General features: G+C 35.5%; 1 long non-coding RNA gene across 2 annotated transcripts in view; it reads right to left on the bottom strand.

The window, feature by feature from the left end:
* Window positions 1–948: 948 nt before the first annotated feature.
* LOC112542600 (uncharacterized) overlaps window positions 949–25,090 on the bottom strand; it is a 40,151-nt gene continuing 16,009 nt past the window's right edge. The window contains exons 1-3 of one of the 2 annotated variants that reach the window (XR_003086294.2): window positions 12,515–12,871; window positions 9,143–9,258; window positions 949–1,255 (exon numbers count right to left, since the gene is read on the bottom strand). This is a non-coding gene — a long non-coding RNA (uncharacterized LOC112542600). Of the gene's footprint in view, window positions 1,256–9,142; window positions 9,259–12,514; window positions 12,872–25,090 lie in introns of those variants that run through there. The other variant, XR_015797602.1, reaches the window with a different exon arrangement.

Below are 25,090 nucleotides of genomic sequence, written 5' to 3'. Positions count from 1 at the left end.
TCCCACTAAGCCCTACTGGGTATGAGCTACCGTGCAGCTACTGGGGTGGGTTGTCTGAATGGAAGAGGTGGGTGGAAGTTGTTGTGCTATTGTTCCTGCCATTATTTATTGACTGTTTGGGACCAGGGAAGACAAAGGACTGTTTCCCGACCTGTCTGTTTCTGTGACTGACATTGGATATTTGTGGTGGTGGGGACACGAAAGCAGAGGGAAAGATAATAGTAATGGTGGACTTGGGGAAATACAGTGGGAACTGGGGTGGCAAGCCTTTCCAAGGAAGAGAGATTTGAAATGTGGTTCTAATCTCTACTTTCAGCCCCCACCCCACCCCAGTCTTGGCTCGGGAACCAGGCAACCAGATAATGGGCAATCTGGACTCAGGTCTGTCTGCAATAAAAACAGCTTCATCTACAATTTAATTATGGATGAGAGAACAGATCTGGCATGTATAATTGAAACCTGGCTGGATGAAACCTTGTCTCCTCACAGAGATCTGTCCAGCCAGGTTTCATGTTTTGCATCAGTCCCAACCATGGTAAGGGAAAATGGTACACCTATTGTAGATTGGAGGCATTGTTATCCAGGCAGCCATTGGTGAGGCCTTACTCATGCTGATCGGCCAAAGGTGTCAAGCTAGAGGTTCTTCTGTTGTGCAGTCCTCAAACTGCATAGCAGCAATCTTTACTGAGGTGCTCAACCACATTACAGGGTGGTTGTTTATTTGTCCAGATCATTGGCTGATTTCAACCATCACTCCTTTGGATCAGAGGTGATGAAGGAGTTGATGGCTGCCATGACAACTATAGACTTGTCCTAGGTCTTCACTGGGTTTGTTCAAATTTATTTATTTATTTATTCAATTTATATAGCCGCCCATCTCATATTTGTGATTCTGGACAGCTTACAATTAAAACATAAACATTACCAAAAATAAGAAAACAGCACTAAAAACAATACAAACATTAAAAACAATTAAACAATTAAAAGGCATACAGTACAATCACTGGGAGAGCCCAGACGTTCAAGAACAGTACAGCCATTTTATAGGCTCCACACCACTCTCTGAACCCCAGGCCAGATGGCAAAGCCAGGTCTTCAGGCCCTTCCAGAAGGTCATCAAGGTCAGGGCCAGCCTGACTTGGGGGGAATGATGTTCCATAGTGTAGGTGCAGCAGCAGAAAAGGCCCTCCTCCTGGATCCCGCCAGATGACATTCTCTAGTTGACAGAACCTGCAACGAGCCTCTTCTGCTGGACCTGATGGGATGGGTAGATGTCACTGGGGAAAGACAATCCCTCAAATAACCCAGCCCTATGCCATGTAGACTTTTATAGATTATTACCAGCACCCTGAATTGGACCCAGAAGCAAATTGGTAGCCAATGCAGCTCATGGAGCAGAGGTGTAACATGCGCAGATCTAGGTGCACACATAACTGTCTATGCTGCTGCATTTTGCACCAACTGAAGTTTCCAAATACTCTTCAATGACCCATGTAGAGTGTAGTACAGTAATCTATACAAGAGGTGACCAGGGCATGACTGATGGAGCATAGAGCCTCCTGATCCAGGAATGGGTGCAACTGAAGCTGTGCAAAGGCCCTCCTAGCCACACTGCTCTTTGAATAGGAGTCATGAATCCAGAAGGACCCCCAGATTCCACACTGAGTCTGTCTGGGGAAGTGCAACCCCCATCCAGAAACAAAGATGGTAAATTCCTAGATCCAGGAGGCCCCCAAACCCAAAGCCACTTAGTCTTGCCAGGATTGAGCTGAAGTCTGTTGTTCCCCATCCAAATCCCTACAGCCTCCATGCACCAAGACAGGACACTACTTCACCAGGGGCAGAGATATATAGCTGGGTACCATCAGCATACTGATGATACCTCAACCCCATGGCTATGTATGACCACACCCAGAAGCTTCATGTAGATGTTAAATAGGAGCAGAGAAAGTATCGAACCCTGTGACACTCCACAATTTAGGGGCCAGAGGCAGGATCTTTTGTCCCCAGTCAACACCAACTGAAACCGGCCACTGAGAAAGGAAGAGAACCAATTCAATACAGTGCTGCCCACTCCCAACTCCCACACCCAGTCCAGAAGGATATCATTGTCAATGATATTGAAAGCTACTGAGAGGTCAAGAAAAGCAAGGATGTACGCACCATCCTGCTCTCACCAGAGGCCATCAAAAAGTGCAACTAATGCTATCTCAGGCCCATAACCAGGCCTGAAACCTGACTGAAAGGGGTCCACATAATCCACTTCATCAAATAGCTGGCCACACGTTAGATCTGATGTTCAGCTTGGAGAAGATGTGTCATCATTTGGTTTTGGAGAATTTTTCCATCACTCCATTTGATGGACAGTTTACCATCTCATGACAATAAGATTAACTGGAACCAACCACCTCCACATGGAGAGTCTACTAAGTTGGCCTGTCTCAGAGATCTGATGGATCCAGTAGGTGGCATCTGGAGAGTTTCTGAGTAATGTTCTTTGTTGATCTATGGAATACCAAGGCAACCTGGGTTTTCAACAGGATTGCCCCTGAATGGCCTCTTGCTATTTGCCAGTCCTGTGCAATTCCTTTGTTTATTGTTTATTGAGTAGCTCCAGGAAATAAAGTAGGCGAAGAGATGCCTGGGCAACACTGACCGAAAAAAAGAAGTGAATGTGACTGGACATGAATAACAGTTAAGATGCAAGCCTACTCTGTGGAGATAAAGGTGACAAAGTAGAACTACTTCTCTGTCCTTATTGCATCTGTGGAATACCAACCAGCTGCACTATTTAAAATGCCTGGATCCTCTTGGGGAACGACAGGCTGGAAGATCCAGTCAGTGTAAGCTGTGATTGCCTGCCAAGCATTTCATGTATAAAATCATTCACATTCACTCCAACGTGGAAGCCAAATGGACAACATCTATTGTCTTGTGATGTTTCCTAGAAGGCTGTTGAACCTTTGGCTGGTCTAGAACACAGCACACATGTTGAGGGCCAGTCATGGTACAGCTATACTACACCTCTACTGTTGGAACTGCACTGGTTACCATTAAGTTTCCCAGTGCAATTCAAGGTACTGTTTGCTACCAAAAAACAAAAAAATGCACCCAGGGCTTAGGCCATGGGTATCTTAGAGACTGCTTTTCCCCAGTTCTTTCTCTCTGTCCTACCTGGACAACACTGGAGTCCTGCTAAGTATCCTGGCTGGCTGGGGAATTCTGGGAATTGAAGTCCACACATCTTCAGGTCGCCAAGGTTGAGGAACCCTGGTATAAGCCATAGGCCCTGTATTCCTTTTGGATTGCCTTCTCTCTTCCTTTTTCAGCCCAGTCATTAAAATCTGATGAGGAGTGCTTCTTGAGGGCTGTGTGATGGATTTTCCTGGAATCCACTGCATAGCAATCCAAGAGAGGTTCTGCTTCATTCATACAAGTATCCAAATATGGACTTCTCTTCTGGTTTAGTTACAACTGGCACCAAGCCACGTAAACTTTTGACACTAGATGAAAACTTATTTGCTCACTGGGCTTTTAATTAAAATTCTCTTGCTGGGTCTCTTGCTGTCCCGGTTTTAATAAGTTGTAATTTGTAATTTTAACATGTAATTGCATAGCTGTAATATGTTACATGGCTTTAAGATGCTGTAATTTTAAGAAATTGCAATGTTTTGGTTTTAATATGATGCATCAGTCTACCTAATTTTTTTATCAGTTTAACTATCTCTGCTTATATGCTGTATTTGCCTTTTTATTTCTTTATATAATACTTTGAAGAAATATCTGGCCCTGGATTAATATGAAGACCGAGGAGAGCAACTTAGTTACTAAAGCAACTTAATGAGTTCAATTTTCTGAAAATCTGCTTTATAAACTGGAAGTTGGTTTTATATTATTGTCAATTTTGCTACTTTAGAATAATTTTAATGCTACAGAAGTACTTTTGTTAGGTATCTATCTTTATTTAGGAATGCATGTTCTTTCTGACTATTTACTATACAAGACTACTGAAATTGCTGAGAAAGAAAGAAACAGACAGCAAAGTCTGGGAAGACTGGTGTTTTAAAATGCTGTTTATCCTTATCACAGTACCCAAAATAATGAAAACAAAGCCTATCTGAATGCAAAAAACACTAGCACCCCTAAACTGTATTTGTAATAGATACATGGCAACAGTTACATGACGAGCCTGATTGATCGCATTAAAAGTTCTGTTCAAATTTTACCAAATCTAGCCTGCTCACCATATGAGTACTCAGTCTTACCTCCTGCTGATAAGTAAGAATTGTGCTGGCTTCCTGCAGACATTCACACATACAACTGTATGCAGTTTCCTTCCACGCATGTCAAGGTGCTGTATTGTGCCAGTGTGAAAATTCTTGTTTTTATAATGCTTAAATAGCTAATATATGTGTTGCATGGCTAAAGGAAAAAGGAATACATAATTTCAACTGTGACCCTGATCTGTTTGTAGTTTATGACACTTCAGAAGAATGGAATTTATTTGACTCCATTTAAGCACTTTTAGTTTCAAAACTAGGATAAAAACTGAAATACTAAGTAAATAAGGACTCCAATTCTCTCAACTGATGTAGAAGATAATGGGTTCATTGTCTGGCTCATATTAAATACAATGATGCAAAAGAAGTTGTTTCATAAACCATTGACCTAGTATTAATCTTCAACAGAAAAAAAAAGGACTATTTCAATGAAACAAGTATGAGAGAAGTGACACAACTGAGTCTTTCCAGAGCTGTCCAAATTCTGGCAACCAATCCATTACCCTTTCAGCAGACCCCCCAAGGAAGATTAGCTATGGTACCTGGAGACAAAGGCTGCGTGCAGAAAATGAAAAATCCCAACTGCATTAGGATACCTTTCACTTGCTGTAACTCCCTGTGAATACAGACATTTCAGTGGTTTGTTTTACCAGAAAAGTGAGGTGAACTGGCATCGACCAATGCCACCAGATGGACTTCATGGTTCCAAAGATCTATATGCCTTTATTTTTTTCAGCATATATGTACATGTATGTATGTATGTATGTATGTATTTACTGTAATTTATATAGCACTCTGTATCTGAAGACTTTGAGCAGCTTATAAGTAGTGACATATATGCATGCACATACTTGCAAAAATAAATGTAATAACACAATAACAAGGCCCTCATGTGTTACCATTTCAGATAACAAAGTTGTCAAATGTCCACAAATGTCTTTCTGGGGGGAAAAACACTGTTTTTACAACTTTTCAAAATATAATAGAGAGTGTGTGGCTGGGATATGTGGGGATGGGGGTGAGGGGTAGGCAATTCCATAGATGAAAGTCATCACTTTGAAAGGTTAAGCATGGGGACCCTGCAGGTGGCGTTTCCTCAGATGTGAGATTCTCAGCAAGCCTTCTGTACTAAATATCACTGGATGGTCAAATTAAACTCAAAAAACTCAGTCTCCAGATATGAGCCATGTAGAGCTGTAAGCGTGATAACCATCACCTTGAATTCCACTGGAAAGCTAATGTGCATCCAGTGAAGCTCTCATGGTAGGACTGTTTCAGGGGCAAGTCTAGGTACACCTAGAACTACTTGGGTTGCTATATGTTAGACGAAGCTTCTGAATGGTCTTCAAGAAACCTCTGAAACACTGAAGGTGGGCATCCTTAGGCCACTACCATCACTCACTCAAATGGAGAAACAGGCCCAGCCAGACACATTGCCACCCCTCTTCCTCATGAAGAGCACAACCAGCTCCATCACTGTTACTAATGCAATGCTGCCAATTTTCCAGCAGCTGAGTGACAGTATCTCCAGCCCAGCACCACATAGTGCTAAACGGCTTATTGGCAATGCTGCCACCACTCTACCACCAACTCATCACACAATCCAGTTGGCCACATTTTAGAATTTCTTTTGCTGGAGGGTGGGCTTAAACTTATAGCTGAAAGGCTGTGGAAGTGCTGGCACTTAAAAAAAAAAATTCTCCATTACTTTATAAGCTGTCCTCCACGCCGCTGCTTCCAGATCTGAAATGGTCTATGGGAGAAGTCCCCACAAGATGTCTTCTATTGGGACTTTACTGAAGCACAGGAAAGCAGGAAGGGTGCAGATTGCTGGAGAACTAATTATAACCCTATCTCTCAGCCACCTTTAAGTTAAGTGAAACCATCTCTTATATAAATCATGAGAATTTTAACAAAATATCCTTAACTTTCAGCAAAGAACCATTAAAAGCAACAGTTCTCATTCAACTGAATGAGAACATTTGGAAAACTGCGGAATAAATTTTCTGCATTGCACTATTATTACAGATATAAGTGAGGATAAACCCCATAAAGGAAGGAAGCAGAGAGAAGAGAAAGAGAAAATAGATCTTGTTTCTTTAAAAATATATACTGGGTAACAGAACAAAGCAACTGACAGGAGCAGCATTTACACTGATCTCCTAACCACTGGGATATGTTGGTGTCCGTCTTCAACTGGGATAAGGCAGAAAAAATATTTTGTCAGTGATGCTCAATTTCTGTCTCTCCAGATGTTGCTGAACTGTTGCTTCTAGTTTCCTTTACAGTTAGTCATGTTGGCTAGAACTGCAGAGTTATAGTTCACTAGTTCACTAGCATTTCCTAGCCTGAAACCTAGAAGCTTGCTGATAATATAGTTGCCATCCTAGAGGGATAGCTTTTTTGATATTGCCGAGATTCTTCCAGACCTGATAACTGTATAAACCAGTGTACTATTAAAACTTTCGATAAAAAAATGAGCAACTACAAAAAAGTGTGCATTTGGATGTTGCCTAAAACTGTCCAGTAGACATGAAATACCATGTTTTTTAAAGAAATTTTACACACTAAGAACACTTTTTTTCAACTATTTTTAAACACCTATAAAATTTTGGATTGGAGGTAAAGATCCTGTGTTGCTTCCCTTGCTCTACTCGATGCATGTTTGTTACATTACTTTAACACATTACTAATTCATTTATCTTAATGAATCTGACCAACAGGTTCAAAAAGGCTAATATCACAGACAACATCCATACAAAATTTAAATAATAGATTTTTCAATCTAAATATTTATTACAACAAGCTACAGAAATGTAGCATCTTTCTACTTTAACATGATGGAAAGAATAACCATTCAAGATTCAAGCAAAGTGCTTCCTTTAGTGATGTCGGTGATAGTCTATAGCTCTGTCATCTGAGAAACAGTATAGGGACACTCTTTCCCACTTTCAGTTATCCATGCAAAGAAAATACAATCTTAGCCAATCTTAGTTTCAGTGCTAATGAAAAAGCATTTATCCACAAAAAGTGAATCCACTTTTTTGCCTTGCACTGGTTGAGTACTGACCTAGAAAAAAGCTATTGAAAACAAATGGATTTAAATTAGTTGTGGCTAACTTGTCTTGGTGAATTGTTGCCAACAGTGCAATTAGTAAAAAGCATATATTGCCTGGTCAAGCTGTTTTCATTTTTGCACAAATGGAAATATTTTTAACCCACTTGCACACGCAATGGTGTTAGGTGTTCTGAAAGCCATATATTGCCCTTTCAAAGGACATTGTATTAGTTGTATAGTTGTTGCACAAAGCAATTTGTTGTACCTCAATAGACTAGTAACAATTTTATTAGAGGTTTTTTGCCAAGGCAGGAGTGATCAACATGTGGTTCTCCAGATGCTGCTGAACTCTAATTCCTGGTAGGTGACATCAACATGACTAGTGGCAAAGAAAACTGGGAATTGCAGTTCAGCTTGTAGTTTAGTCTGCCTATACAAGCCCTAGAGCAGGAACAGGCAACCATTCTTTTGGTTAAGCAACAAACTTTTGGAGATACATGTTTTTAGGTCACAGTGAATAAAACAGTGAAGTGACGTAGAACAGACTGTAATTACATATGATGGGGCTGTAAAATGGAAACACACATTTTTGTGTGTTCAGAGGAGGGTTCCTTAGATTGCTATATGTTTTAATGTTTAACTCTGCTATATAGCTTAAACAGATTTAAATTATTTCTCCATCCTAGAATTGGTGGAAAACCATACAAGTAATTTTCAATAGCTTATTTTGTCAGTGTGATCAGAGGAGGAGCAAAAGGGGTCTGTACAGCCCTTGGATTGTCCATCCTACCATAATGAAATAATGGTCTATTAACATTAATTAATCACTCTAAATATGATTAATTCAGGATGCAATCCACAGTAGCTAAATTAATGCTTATTCATAAAAATGATTAAAGTGTCTGTTCTATCTTGTATCCAGGATAAAGAGTATAATTGGGGGGAAATGGGAGATATATTGCCTTTAATCTTTCCAATATGTTTACTTCACAAATACATGTATTTCTAGCAAGCTATTTGTACACAGTGTAATTATTATCAGAAGAAGTTAAATATATCATGTACTAGGTATGCATGGCAAATTCAAAAATATTTTTATTCAGTAAGAAAATGACTGCTGTCTTTTACTGATAGTATTGCTATAGCTATTACTATGGAATAATGAAAGTGCTAAAATGCAGCCTGATCAAATACTTCATAACAATTCTATTTAAATACGCCAGTATGGGGTTTTCTTCATTATTTGTTACTAAAACTAGACTTTTTTGAAAGCCAGCTTCTTGTTGAAGTGTCTTTGGGCCCCTACTGGTATTTTTGTGCTTCTCTATATGTCTCTTATTTAAAAGGGACTAATTCGATGCCATAGAGGGATTGTTGAGGTCAGCCTACTGTCCAATGGGAAAGTGCCTTTTATAGAAAATACACTCATACTGTTTATAGAAAAATCAGTTCTGTTAACATACATCTAATAAGAACCCCATATCATACTTCATAAATTCTGAGTATGTAGACTATAGCAATTAAGGAAATAGCCATGACCAGGTAAAAAAGGCATAATGTAAATTAGCTCATGAAGTTATGAGAGCTTTGGGTTTACAAGATGTGTATCAAATTTACAAAAAATCCATTTAAAATTTGTTTCAATGTACAAATAAATTTGGTAAATCACATTCAAGTAATGGAAATTTTTTATTTCATGTTTGGGTATCAGTGTGGGGTTTAACTTCATAGTTTTCCACCAAAGGATTTCCCCCCTTAGCTTCAATTTATCTGAAACTGTGCAAAACAGAAACAAAAAACCTACGATCAGCTGTTGTAATTTACTCCAAATGCTTTTCCAAAAGCCACTCTCAAGAAGACTTCTCCATATTTTAGCAAGGTAGTCTTTTCTTCTGACCAGTTTCCATTCTTTACTCACACCTGTCAAAAAATAAAAATAAAAATGCACAGTGCAGTCACACACCAAGGCACAAGTTGCAGGACTAGTACTGGAAGCAATCTTCACATGTCATTTTGGTAAGCAAAAGGGACAATGTCCCTTCCCTATTTTTTTTAAAGATACTATATAATGCCAGTGTCACTAATATTTGCATTTCATATCACAAGAAACAAAATACTTCCATTATTTTAAGCTGTTTCCTTTGCTTATATTAATTGTCTGACACTAAATCACTTCAGAGACCATCTGTATTTTTATTCCATAGTGAGCCATCTTAAGCAGGAGAAAATATCAAGTCTGACAATAAAACTGAGCTGCCAGTAGTCTTTGATACTTAAGGCTACCTATCTTTCAATGGTGCCCACAGTTTGTATATTTAGGCATGATATATTTTTTTTACTGAATATTTTGGTTTTATGGATGATCACTGTTTTATTTATTTGATTACTGTATATTGTATATTGTTTTATTTTACTATTGTAAAGCACTACGTTGTACAATTCATTGGCATGGAAAGCAAATAAATAACAAAGACAGACTGGTTTATTTAATTAATGTGTACATACACACACAGAGAGAGAGTACAAAAAATAATACCATGGCAGTGTAAAAAAGATAAAAAGGCACATGAATGTTCCAAAGACCTATTGCTAAGGTTCTCCCTGTGTTTACGTTGTATTTTTTTTTTTTTCTGCTACTAGAGAAACAATCCATCAAGCTCTACAAAAAAATTGGCTGTCTCCAAATATAGGGCAGAAAATGTTAACTGAATATATGACACATTTTGTTCTCTGTTTGTAAGAAGAGTTCTTTCCTGTATTTTTGAATATATTGTCTTAGATGACTCTTTTTAACCCTATGCCCTGTTTGAACTACTGCAATATAAGAGGTTGGACTTTGTTGTCCCACTTGAAAGACCTGTACATTTCCCTGCTTTCCTTCCCAAAGTATTTAATTTGCAGAAAATACAATAGACCTGGGATGAAGGGTGATGAGGTCACTTTTACAATCTTTAAAATAGACTATGATGTTCCTGCAATCAACAGACTGTTGATCCACTAGCTGATGGAGATTTGCTTATGAAGGTTTTACAAGACTGTTACTGAAAACAAATCTAGCTCTAATTTGTTAGCAAGGATGCCAACATTTGTTAGTAAGAAATATAATTTTCTATGTACAGCTAGGAACAATTAAGAATTAATTATTCCTGAGTAACATTACTGGTTTTCGGTTGCAAAACAGCATTACTGAAATGAACTTTTGTGTTCCGCTTAACTGCCTTTAATTTTTTTATTTATTTTTTTTAATGTAAGCAGTTTCTGGTGCTTCTAAATGTAAAAGAAGTTCCTTTTATTGTTTTCAGTGTAAAACCTAGGAAGAACTGTGCAAGATCACATGATAATTCTATACTGTTTAGAACTTTGTTCCTGCCTTCAGCAACCATACGCCTATGGAAAGCTATGAGATATAGTAACACTTTCCTTGACTGAATTCGCAGTGCCTCAGTGCTGAGAGTTCATCTATAGCAGTGTTTCTCAACCTTAGCAACTTTAAGATGTGTGGACTTCAACTCCCAGAATTCCCCAGCCAGCATGGCTGGCTGGGGAATCCTGGAGTTGAAGTCCACACATCTTAAAGTTGCTAAGGTTGAGAAACACTGATCTATAGCCACCATGACTTACAGCTATCAATAACATTTTTCCTCCATTCATCAAATCTCCTTCTTATGCCCTCAAACTGGGTGTCATGATTACATTTTGCAATAGTGAATTCCACTTTGACTCTGTCCTTTGTGCAGTAGTACTTCATTTTATTTGTCCTGAACTTCCCACTATGGAGATTCATTAGGTCACCCCAGTTTTTACTATTAAGAGAGGAGGAAAAAGGAAATCTCTCTCCTTTTACTTTCTCAGTCTTGGGCTTAATTGTATTCGCTGCTATTTTGTCCCCTTTATTAACTTTTTCTCTGAAAAAAGGAGTGCCCAATTATTATAATTTTTCCTCCTGAGGGAGTTGCTCCAGCCCATTGATTAGTAGGTTACTTTTCTCAGTCTTTTCCAATTCTTTCTAAAATACAATGACCGAAAAAACTGTTCAAGATATTCCAGCATAGTTGCATCATTATACACACACACACACACATATGTGTGTGTGTGTGTATATGTGTGTGCGTGTGTGTGTGTGTGTGCGCGCATATGCATTACAGTATTGGCAGGTTTATATTCAGTTCATTTCCCATTAATTCTTAACATGGAATATCCCTTTTTAAAATCATAGCTTCATAATTCATTGTTATTTTACAAGCTGTACATCACAGACTAAAAAACACTTTTTTCAGTACACATGTTGATATCTTCCCCACTGCAAATCTGAGTGTAGTAGCTATTTTATGCTTTGTATTCTTTATCCACTCATAATCTGCAAAAGAATCTCCTACAAACTTGTTGGTGATTCAAAATGTTAAATAATATAGGTAGAAGTGCTTTAAACACTGCAAACACTTTATCTTATAGCAAGAATTAGTTAAGCATATGTTTCTGCTCTACATAGCTTTCCTTTACAGTGGACATCTTGGATTTCATACAGTAATAGTACGCTGCTCCCTTGCATCCTTCTATGCCTTAAACTTTCTCCATAATCATATTCCAATCAGAAAGAAAACAGCTCCATGGGGATGGGGCAAGCTAAACACTAACATTTTCATGCTGAAAAATATATATTGATGTAAGTATAAATATTTCCTCCCACGTTTACATATGGTATGACCCATTAAAATGTTGATACAATTCCAAACTCGTCCATGCCAAACCAGGTTATTCATTTATTTATTACATTTTTATCCAACTCTTTCTCCTAAGGAGTCAAGATGGGTTCTCATGGATCTGTTTTATTTCACAACATGTCTGCAAGATAGAACAGTCTAAACGTCATGCGTCAAGCAGCTTTACAACTGGATTCTCACTTGTTCTGCTGTAGCATTCATTTTACCAGTCAATACTCTGACAATCATAGTCAAATTTTTAGTTTTCCTATAGATAACCAAGTACACCACTTCTATTTTAGTTCATTAATTATACATTCAGTTGGCTTAATTCTGGATTTCTTTTCTACATGCCAGCAGTTTCGTGAGCTTATGTCAGGTGGGACCTGACTTATATTTGAGCAAGAGAAAATTATTTTCATTTTTCACTTGTTTAAACAGTGATAACATCTGAACTCAAGCAAAGACAAACTCACCCATACACATTACTGCAAAAGACACCAGCTGTTTCAAGAGATGGTGATTCAGCTAGGAGAATGTAGATGACTGATGTTGAGATAAATTGCTTGTTGGCTTGCTGGAAAACTCATGCTAATGACTGTTGCTTATCTCTAACATTCACCAATTATTTATTAGGATGGTGGTGTTTTTATTATTATTATTCTGATGGCACCTACAGTGCATGAAACATTCACCAAACCTTTGGAATGACACTCTCTGCCATGCCCTGTCAAGCTTATAATTTAAGAAAGACCCAAGTGTATTCCTTGCCATAATATATGCAGATGACTATTACTTGGAAAAGGTCTTTTGTAACTCATAAATAAAGTAGATGAAACTCTGAAATACAAAAAGATAAGCAAGTAAATTCTCTGTATATCCACAATGTCAAACCATTACTTGACAAAAGGGGGAAAAAATAGTATACATGGAAGAAGTATATATACAACATCTAATGCAGCTGTGATAAACATAATTATTAGGAAATAGACATCACTGAGACCTAGTTTAGAATTATCAATCTTACATCATCCTGTGTTAATCCCTTCTATTTTATACTTTCTATTAGTTATATTGTATAGCTGTGGAATACATTTTTTAGGATTAAACATAAACTTAATCCTATGGGTGTACAATTAAGAGGACCTGCATCTAAGAGGCAGAGAGAGACAGAGAGAGAGATTTCCTGAAAGTATCAAACTGATTTTAGTAGAACTGGAAATTAATTTGAAGTCTTACTTTCTATCAAGTCCTTTAATTCAGTAGAACTAAGGCTATAATCCCAAGCATACCTTTATATTTAGTAGAAATCTCTAGGATTTTTTTTTTTCCAGCAAACATATACTGATACTTCTTAGTATACCTATTTAGGATTGGGCAGCTGAGCTGCTTAATCCAAATTCTCTTACTAAATTGGTTTTTGAACTGTAGCCTGATTAGAAATCAAATTTTAGTATGTCATGTAAAATCCAAGGAGTGGCATGTAAATTTCTTGTAAGCAATAGTCCTGCCTCATCTATGGAAATTTACGGAGATGCAAGCAAGATAAAGCAGTTCCATATTTTTTTAATGTTTATTTTATCTTTTTATTTCAACACCTGTTTGGAGATTAAGACTAATAGCTTCATGGTGTCAGTTTTGATTAGTGCTAGGGGATGTGCAATTGAAACATTCCATTTCTGATGTTAATGTGATGTTAAGTTCATCCTTTTTGCTGGATAATTTTTTAAGTGACCATGTTTCTGTTACTTACAATGTTGAATAAAGAAAAATATCAACAATTTTATAAAAAGAAAACTTCAGTTGGAAAAAAATGAAGTATTCTGATGCTTTAAAGACTTATGTAAGAGTTTGATATCACTGTAGCACTCTGTGAAAAATTCCGTCCTATTATAAAAGTACAAATATGATGGACATAAAATCCCATCAAGGTAACCAAAATATCTTTAGGATACCAATATATTGGTGTTGGTCAGTACCTAAATCATTTACAGGTAGTCCTCAACTTATGACCACAACTGGGACCAGAACTTCCATTGCTAAGTGATGCAGTCATTGAGTCATGCCCAATTTACAAACTGTTTTGCTGTGGTTGTTAAATGAATCACACAGTTGTTAAGCGAATCCAGCTTTCCCATTGACTTTGCTTGTCAAAAGTCTCTTGGAAAGGTCGCAAATGGTGATCATGTGACCCCAGGATGCTGCAACCATCATAAATACATGTTGGTTGCCAAATACCTGAATTTTGATCATGTGACAATGGGACACTGTTTCGGTTGTAAGTGTGAGACCAGTCATAAGTCACTTTTTTCAGTGCTGTTGTAGCTTCAAATGGTTGTTAAATGAATGGTCATAAGTCGAGGACTACCTGTAATCTGTTTATAATATGCTTCACAAAAGCTTTGGATGCTTTTGCTACAATAAACTTGTGATAGCAGGTGTTATTAGCATTACAGTATCAAGAAAACAATTTTTTTCTTGTCATTGCACCAGTACAATGTGGAACCTAAATGATTATTATTTTATGCAGCCATAAAGAATTAAGTCAGCTGGCCTGTTAATTGTGTATGAAGAATTAACCCTTCATAGAAAAACTGTTGTAGAAATTACAGATTTGTAAACAATACACTTTAGATATCACTTAATCCAAATGCGAAAGTCAACCTATGTCTTCAATATACCTAAGAATGTTTGGAAAAACTATTTTAATTTGTTGAATAGTATGAATCTATAATTATTACCAAATGTCTAAAAACTTTATCAGGCAGCATGCAAACCACAATATTTTTTAAAGAGTAATGGTAGAGCATAACCCCATACCCTGTGAAAGCTTTACCATGTTGTTCCACATATTAATCCCTCATCTTTATTTCTATAAAAGCTACCCCAAAAAGCTGTCCAAGATTATTAATATATTCTGTTAGATTTTTGAAATCATACAAAATGCACTGCCATTTGGATCAAGCTAGAAAGTACCTATTTGAAATTTTAGTGTTCTTCATGCAGTACATATTGTTCTCTAGTACTGGTCAAATTACAGCTTTTGTTCTAGTATTACAATACACTAGAAATGAGAGCATAAAGGACAACAACAACAACAAAATTAAAAAAAGATAGTTAATGAGATATGCATATAAGTACAATACTGTATTGGCATTCCTAGAATGTTTTAAAATAGATATGTACATTTCCATATCCATCAAAGACTTAATAAAAGATGGCTCCTCTAGGCAATTTGCAAACTATAGCTTCATCTCGATATATGTCAACGTAAATCAAGAACTTTCCATTCAGTTTTTTTTCTAAACAAGCATACCATAATCTCTCCTACCCTTGTTTCTGTCAAAGCTTCATAAATCTATCATAGTGCACTATCCTCTCAGAATGCAGTCAAAATCTCAAATATTTAAAAGATATGATAAAATACATACTCAGCAAGACTATCACCCTGGTAGAAGTAGGTAATTTTATCCACTTGAAGTATATATTTCACTGCAATAGAACTTTAATAGACATCAACTAATCATGTGTTTAAGCTTAGCTTTTTATTATTGGCCTTTACCCTTAAACTGCTCTTTTCACTGAGCTTAATATATATGATGAAAATAGTCAAGCCTTCTATGTAAATGGTTATGCATATTAGTCTGTTCTTTAAGATATTTAGGGTAGAACTAGTCGGACAAGACATTACAGTCACTTTGTCAATATTAAGATGCCACTCACTCTTTTTAACCTAATGCTTTCAGATATAGGTAACCCTAAAATGTAGTGCTCTGGTTGTTTCAAAATTTCCTGTAATCCTTCTTTGGATTGTAATCTTATAGAGGATTTAGGATATGAGTAACTGCTTCTCTTGAATGTATATTTTATAGTCTTGTATTTATCGAATGCATTTATGGGATCCCTTAGGATGTGAAATATATGGAAATATATGTGCATTACTAAAGATAGGCCTAAATTTATTCTTTACCCACATCATGCTCTTCTTTGCAGTTGCCGCTTTTAATTCAATACAGAGCCAGAAAAAGATGGAGCCATTTTCCTGGTTTATATGTGTGACAAATGCCGAAAATGGCACAAGATTAACAAATTAGTTGAAGTGTAGATCTTAAAAAAACCCATATGTGACAATAGCATCACTCATATGACAAAACTGTTTGCAAGAAGCTATACCTAATAATCATCTTAATATGCAGAAATTAATCTTTATTTGAAGAGATGTACTTTATAAATTCTGATTTTAATAAATTGTTGATTTACATCAGAAAAACCTTTTCTGCATACGATTTAGGATTACTCATCCATTCTATCACAACCCACCTGTTTTGCTTTTGTATAAATTACATCAAAATTGTAGCATTATGCACTACATACATTCTTTCTTTCTGAAACTAACAGGATATCCACGTTTGAAATCCAAGCAGAACCATATTCAAGTTGCATGTTTCAGACACCCAATCTCCCCTTCACATATCTGTTCATGTTGACAGACTATGTCATAATATATCAACAGAAGGATCAGCACAGAAGAAGAAAAATTCATCACCTGACAGTAGGAGGAAAACTGATTTCCACTATTAAATTAGCAGGTATATACCATGATTTCAGTGCCAATGATTTCAGCACCCTTAAGGTTAACGGAATTCATGGTGTTATGATTATGCAAGAAACAGTTTTGTGGGTTTGAAATAATGTTTCCATGTAAAAAATAGTAAGAACAAAGAGGCAAGGATCAACATTGGAAGTACAGAAGTAACTTCAACTCTGTGCTCCCCATGGCTCTCAAAGAAATATATCTTTAACCCTAACCCAAACTCTAACCTTTATTCCATAAAACATTTTTTCTGGCATGTTTTATTTGCTAGCTCTGTTATGAGATGCTTTAACATTAGAAACTCATTCTTAAGGCAAGCATCGCACCCGCCTGCGCATGTTCTCAGAGTCCCTTTCACTTCCTTATTGGTGGAGAGGCTGTTTTTAATATACTATCCTGAGCTTTGGTGTTTCAGCTAGGATTTAACAATACCTGGAATAAATAATGTCTTTTGCAGCCTGAGCAACAACTGCCATGTATGCATTAATTCTGCCCCTGTTTGAACCCTTTCCAACATATGCACTTTTCTTTTGTTGGTTATCCTAGAGTTGTGTTATTCCCAAATATTGACATTATCTACTTTTATCAGCACTAACTGCTCTGGAGCTTCCTAGTCTCATGCTCAGCTCTATTTCTTTCTATCGATTATCTTCCTCACTCCAGCAGGTACCTCGCCAGAGATGCTGTCCTGAGAAACAACTTCCAATGACTTTATACGCACAATTTCCACGGAATTGTTTAAAGAAGATATTAGCCTCAATACAAATCAGTGAATCTCATTTAGTCAATACTGCACAATTCAGCTGTTGGCACCCTGTCATATGTTAGTCTTTAAAGTCAAATACCATACCCAATCTGCACATTAGTGTAGTATTTAGTTTCATATTAAAATGAGGCAAGGTTCTGGGTTTTTTTATTATTATTATTTGACTTTTGGTTTAAATCTCTTTGGTGCCCTTTTTATATCACCTCTCTGAGCCATATGATAGTAATATAATGTTAAGTATAAAAACCTGAGATTAAATGCTTGATTTTTGACAGTGTCCTTAAATATAATAAATTCAAAGGGAAATACTGTTAGGTTAAAATGGAGTGTTTTTCATTAAGTCCAATCAAATGGTAGACAACAAAGGATCTTTTATTTGAGAATATGAAGTGAAAATGAAAACCAGAACACCTTTACTAAGAAAAGGTCCAGCTAAATTATGTTGTAAGGAGCTCTCCCGAGTGAACCTGGTTGTTTCGCTAAGAGTGAATTAAACTAAGATGCATTATAGAGGGAATATTATACTGCAAGGCTAACCTTCATGTTTGATAGAAATGAATATAAGGTTTAAATTCATTCAGTTCAGAAGAAAAAACAGTAAACGTTATATAAAAAAATAAATCTGCAGCATCACATCTCTTTCAGTAAGCCCAAGGTTTAGAGATGGACATATTCACTCTACCATTCCAAAACACTGTTATATTATATGTAAGAAACTGTTTCAGGTTTCTACACCTTTTTGTGTGTGTTTCTTTAACTATGGTATTAAAATAGTATTTGTCATAATACTGCTATATTTGATCTAAAAGTAAGAGTTCTTTATATCATATATACTTAGACGCATTTCATATATGTAATATTTAAGCATTTTAAGTTACAGCCAAAGTCTTTAAAATAAATGTTGTACATTTACAACATAGCACTTATATATGCCTACCTAAAAAAAAACCCACTGGGTTCAGTGGAACTAACTTCCATGTAAGTAGCTATATAACTGGAACATAAATAGCTTTTTTTCACTGACTTGTCTGATGAAAATGAAAATTTCCACTATTTGTTTTTAAATATAATGCATCCTATGTTCTTTATATTGCAATCCTACATGTTTTCATTTCTGAAATATATTTAAAAGGAAAAAAAAATGAGCATGGTTTTGAACCATATCTAGCCTATTCTTAGAAGGGGATAATAGTTTTCAAATCTGTAGAATTTTGGAAAGATACCTATTCAGAGAAGAAAAACCACATTTTAAATATTGATTTTTAATATGTTCTAAATAGACCTGAATAATTATTTTAGATACTATTTTGGGGGGGAGTATGTTAGGAATGAAACTATACACACACGCAAACATACATACATTCCTACCAGATTTATTTATTTCAAAATAGAAAACACATTTTACAAGAGTCTATAGATTTCAGAAAGAAGCTTTCATTAATTACCTCATGCCTCAAGTAATTGAGGCATGGTGAAGAAGTCTAGCTTAGTTTCTAGCATGAACGTATACACATATTTGCTTTCTGACACTTGTAGAATTGTCTCTCCCCTCTCCTTCCCCCAATATTCATCCAAGAATTATTCACATTTGAAATAAAATGTGTGCATATGGAGGGAGATAAATGCAGAGAGACACTCATCATAAATGTACAAGCAGAGTAAAATACTGCAAAATCAAGCAGCAAACAAATAGATATGCTATGGGAATTTATTGTATCCGCTTTTAGGGAAAAGGTATAATGTCCTTCAACTGCTAAACTACATGGATAGATTGCATAAAAATTCATTTGCCATTGTATTTATATTTATATTCATGTTATTTATTCTGTTGAATCCATAGCACCATAAAATGCAGTAAAGTTCAGTAATTCTTTGCTTACAACTATGATAGCAGTAAAGAATAGGGTTTAGTTCAATCATAATTTTCAATTTTCAGTTCCTTCAGGTTTCATTTTGAGAGTTATGCACAATGACACTTTCCCCACTCATTGCTATTTAGTTAAAACTGTTTCAGTGTGGCAGGATCATAGTCATAGTAATGTCAATCTCATTTATATATAGGTGCCATATGAAACTACATTTTGCAAACCATTTCATTAATTTCTTACTAGATACTGACTTTGAATGTAAAAAAGAATATATATTCTTGTATACATGTCTATCTATATTATTTTGCTTATTTTTATTATAAAAGGGTATCACACAAAATATTTAATTATTCTGCATGTGGTACTCATTAAAAATATGTACAGTGATAGTGTGCTGTAATTAAAATTTCTAATAAACTACTTAAAATATAAGAAACTATATTCTGAAATTGTTTTATGCTATTTGATGATAGGATTTTTTTTTTAATTATCTCCTCTTCTCTCTCCATAAAAACAAATCACATGATCTCCTAAAAATCATGTCTTGCCCATACCTAGCACCTTAGTTTCTTTTTTATATGTAACATTGAGTAAATAAAGAGCAAATTTACTTAACTTTGTATTATGTTGCTAATAAATATTTGAAGGAATAAATATCCATATGTTTCAAGAGATTTTCTCCAACAATTTATATTATTAAGGTACCATAACCAATATTATTCATTAGCAGAATTATCATACCCCTATTAGCTTACTGAATTGGCCTTTTTGTCATTAATGCTTACAAGTTTAATATTACATATAACATGTGTCTATATATATTTAGTCAAATACCTAAAACAGTATTAGTGAGTCAATTTTCCACTAGAAATTCCACAAGTCTAAACCTCTCCTATTAATATGTTCATAATCCAAATAATCATTTATTAAAGACTATTTAAACATTTATGGTAAGCATCAGTTGAGAAAAACCATCACACTATTTATCGTCCAGCTAAAGCCAAATTAGATCTAAAAGAGTCTAAAAAGTTTCATGCTCTCTTTGATCAGTCTCCATAGATGTTCATACAGTGAACTGAATAGGTTGAGGCTATTAAAAGAACTGTAATCCTGAAGTAACATGTCTATTATAAATGTCAATATAACTCTAAAGATTCTTTGCCAACTGGAGTGATTTTGTCATGTGTATCTGAATGCAAGTTTCCTTGATTTCAGTGACACTTATAGATAAACAGGCTTCAGTTGTGTCCTCAAAATAACATTTCATAAGTGTTTGCCTCTAATTGTAGGTTATCACATTCTTGTGTTTGCGCTAATATATGCAAGCACACAGAAAAATGATAAATGTAAATCGAATAAAACTATTTCATAGCAACATTGTATAATTTTTTTTCTGGGTCAAAATGGCAAGCAGACTATGGGGAAGTAAATTTTTCAGTGGTCTGGGGTACTGATTCTCATGTAAATATCATATCATTGCAGTAAACATGTTTTATTTGGACTAGCAAAAAAGTTCCCCTCCCTAATTTTGGCATTCTAAATAAAAATAGAGGGTATTGTGTGCCATACAAGAAAAATCCCAAGATTCTCCTGCTCATGAATTTTGCAGTTGTTATAGCATTTTTACTTAAAGATATATCTGCCACAATTAAGTCTGTGTATACACAAGGGCCAATTCATATAGCAATTTTAGCCTGAGGTGTGAATTATGTGTGTGTTTGATATACTGATTACGTTATCATGTGGCAAGATCACTATTTGCCAGCTTACCATAAATCTCCTCAAAGTGGGTCAAACAGTGGCATTGGCAACTGCTTCCTCATGGATTAAAGACTGACAACTGCTCTAATTACCAACATTTAGTCTAAATTAGAGAAGGAAACTACCCAAGTTTGCAGACTTCCTTATCCAGGAAATTATTACTTTTTGACACATTTGAAATGTGATCCTTATGAACCTCTATAAAAAAGGGGTTGTTATAAACTAGAGAAAACAGTGTCTGCATTGGTTGCGATCTGCTTTTGATGCTCAAGTCAGGTATTGGTTTTCATTTTTTAATGCTATGACATGCTTGGCCCTGGTATTTGTGAAACCACCAGTCTTCTTATGAACCCGCCCTGACAGTTAGATCTGCAGAGCGGGCCTTTAACAATATTGTAAGTTTCAGAGGCCTGCTTGACAGACATGAAGAAAGAGGGTGTTTTTACTAGCTTTCAAGCCATAGACCAAATTTGCTTTGGAGCTGTGATCAGTCCCCAAACATTTAGTTTTCCTTAGCATACCAACTGACCTTTTCAGTTTTGACTGTTTCAAAATTTTTATATCTGTTTAGATCTTATGTTCATCTTTAATTTTAATTAAACTTTCATTAAATTTTAAATTAATTTATTTAGGGCTATTCGTGTGCTTCTTACGAACGGGAGGGCAAGATGTAAATCCCATAAATAAATAAAGTTTATATTGTGTTGCTGTAATTTGGTGAATAGCTTCAGAAAGAAAAGGGATTGATTCTGCTATTTTTTGTATGGTGTTGACAACTATCACATGATAGCCTGGTCATTTGAAATGTACATCATGTGTTGAGTCTCTGTGACAGCTATTTCAACATGCACAAGTAGTATCTATCAACAGGATGAAAGCTTGCCTTGAATGGGCTTAGCATTTCAATCTAACCAAAACAAATATCAGGCAGGGAGATGTTTAACCATATAAATATTGATGTTTATGTGTTTTGAAATGGGATTTAAAAAAAAAAAAAAAAAAGTGAATGAATACTAATGTTTCACTACATTTTCTACTTTTCAAAATTCAGTTCAGGACAATGCATTCACCTTTTTTCCCCGTCATGGTTTTTGACTAAAGCTATTAATCTTATCACATACTGTTTTCTGTACCTTTGCTATTTCATTTTATAAGACCTTCCATATTAAGTACCACACTTTTTTTTTGTACTTAAGCTTGTTTTTGATCCAGATCCCCACTATTACTCCAATCTACACATGTGGTTTCCAGATTTACAAGGCTTTGCTTCTTTATTCAATAGTGGTGAACTGTATTTCATTCTTATGTGTGTATTACATTAGCATAGATGCCAAACTAGTACAGTGAATGGGAGTGGTTTAATATCAGTATCACTACACTAGATCCACAGTTGTGTTTTAACTGTTGTATTAAGGTTTAAACTCCTCTTATAGTATTTATATCAATGCTATTAAATTCCTGTTGACAAATTAAATTTGCCAATTTTACCAGACAAATAATCTTTTTCCAGTCCTCCACTCCCTGCCCCACAATCTTACTGATATTTTTCATAACTATGTAACTCCATTACTGTCAATATGTTATTCACGAATCCTAAATTCACAGAAACAGAACGTGGGATCCACAGGATTAGCAAATTAAATGTGAGTACACTGGATTTAATTAATTCTTTCTTAGATTATTTGGGCAGCTATATGAATGTTAGAGCAGGATACTCCCAGACATAAGCAGCCTCATGTCCAGTTACATCCACCATAGAACAGATGCATTTTTTTTCTTCATGAGAGAAAGCACATCCAGGCAGCAAGGCAGAATACAAATAAAATGAATAATAACCACAACAAAATGAAATGGTCTTTCATAAGACCATTCTATGGAATATTGTTCATTCTTTAATTAAAAGCTATTTAGCTTATTTAAAGAGTTTGATATCCAGTCTCTTAGCGTTAAGGATGGTTCTTGGTGTTAGATTCACCTGTAACCCTATACAGTACTGTATTTATCCAATTTACTTTAGTAGGTTATACATATAATCTTAGACTGAACTCTAACTTAAAATGATAAGTAATGTACAAAGGTAGCACTGTAAAATTATTTGAATTTTGGTAATATTTACAGTTGAATAAATAAACCTAGAAAATAATATATACTTGAAATAATGTTTAAATAACACTGTATCCTGTTTTTCTGAAGCAAATCTATTTAACTGTCTAATTTGATTTGTAACGTCACAAACTATTCATCACTGTGATATAGAACATTACAAAAAGATTCTTCAACATTTTTATTTCTGGTTTAATGCCAGGGCACACCCAATGACTAGAAGTAATAAAAAGTCACAAATGGAAACTACTTTGTCATTTCAAGGACACTTATTGTGACAGATGCAGGTGGTCACAAAGTGAATAGACTGTGGTTATGATTCTGGTCATAAACACTGGACCAGCATATATGACATCTGCACTGGCATATCATGGGTATATTGTTGATTTGTCTTCTCCAAATAGTTGTGGATTATAACTGATTCACACATTTAGTTGTGTACACACAGGTTTCCTACTTATTTCTGTTGGTATATTTGTGGTAGCACATCATTCATTCTTGTTCTCATTATCTGAAGTAAATATGACCCCCCATCAGAGCAGAGATGAATAATCTCCAACTTTATCATACTGTACTGCAATAATGCTACATTAGCTTAATTCCCTATCCTAATCACTTGGCAAGCAAACTAAATCTTGGGCTGCAATCCTACTACTACTTATCAGATTCTGAAATAGTGCTGACTCCTTAGTCTACCCATACAGGATTATATGATTAACATCAGGAAACTATATTCATATTCAGACATAAGAGGAAGAGGAAGAAGGAGAAGGAGAAGGAGAAGGAGAAGGAGAAGGAGAAGAAGGAGAATTATGAGCCATCAACACTTACCAAGTCACAACAAGATTACATGTTCCTATTGTGAGGAACATGAATTTGAAATTTGATATATGAGAAGGTACAGAGGAAAAGGAAGAAGACGAAGGGCTGATAAGCAGGGAATAATGTATGTTTTTTATTTCATTTAAATTACATATTCTGAGCTTTGATAGTGAATGGCTATCATGCTTAGATTATGTAGAAAAGTAGGATTCTGAGAAGATGGGAAAAATATGGTATCATATAAGTGTCCTGGAAGGCATATTGGTACAGAATATAAAGGAGCGACAAGAGAGAATGTACTAAGTCTTTTAAAAGCACTAACATTTCAAATGCCTGAAATTGGCAGCAATAAAGAAGCAAAGGTAATAATTAGACAGGCATACATTGGAATTTTAAGGCAACAAAATAAGATAAGGCTTGGAAAGCTTTGAAATAAGGATGGGTTGGTACATTTTATTTTTTAACACAATTTGGAAGCAGGCAAGAAGCCAAGGCATAGTTTAAGGAGGTTGTCATGTGATTGGGGAGGGATTTATCAATAATTTTGAGAGGCAGTTATAGGTGGAACTGAAAGAACTATGAGATATGCATTTGTAAAATGAAATAATATGAATGAATTACCAGATAGTAGTAGAAATCTTAAAACAGTCGATTATTCAGTATCAACACAGGAATCAAAAGTGTTTGGGGGATGAAAGGTAACCTATTTGTGGGAATTGAAAGACAGAAATAAAACTGTTTCTTCACTCTACAAAAGGGTTTGGGCCTAATTATTTTTGAGTATAATTCAACCAATATCTTCTCATGCTTAGCTGCACTGAGTGACACTATTTGTGCTGCTGAAACTGAGCAGGTTGCTGTCAGTTTAAAAATGACTATAATAAAAGTGACCATGAAGATGGATCTTGTGATTTTGCGTTTCTAATCAGTCATCTGTGAAGAACACTTTTGCTTTGATTCAGCAGACTGGTGACAGCCATGATTGATAGTGCATAGGGATGAAAAAAGGTTATTAACTGTCTTCCTATTAAACTCAATGTATTACCCCTCTAGGTGTATCTCATACCTTAAGTTAAAGTAGTTGCTAAGATAAGGTCAGGAATAAACTCTTTAAGCACCATATTCATATTCATATTCA

The sequence above is a fragment of the Python bivittatus genome, unplaced genomic scaffold, assembly GCF_059951505.1.
Source record: "Python bivittatus isolate LINGU-HERP-01145 unplaced genomic scaffold, Pbiv_v1 ctg000590_np1212, whole genome shotgun sequence".
In the NCBI taxonomy this organism is placed as follows: Eukaryota; Metazoa; Chordata; class Lepidosauria; order Squamata; family Pythonidae; genus Python; species Python bivittatus.
The sequence above is the reverse complement of the archived record's forward strand: the minus strand, read 5'-3'. Positions and strand labels throughout refer to the sequence as shown.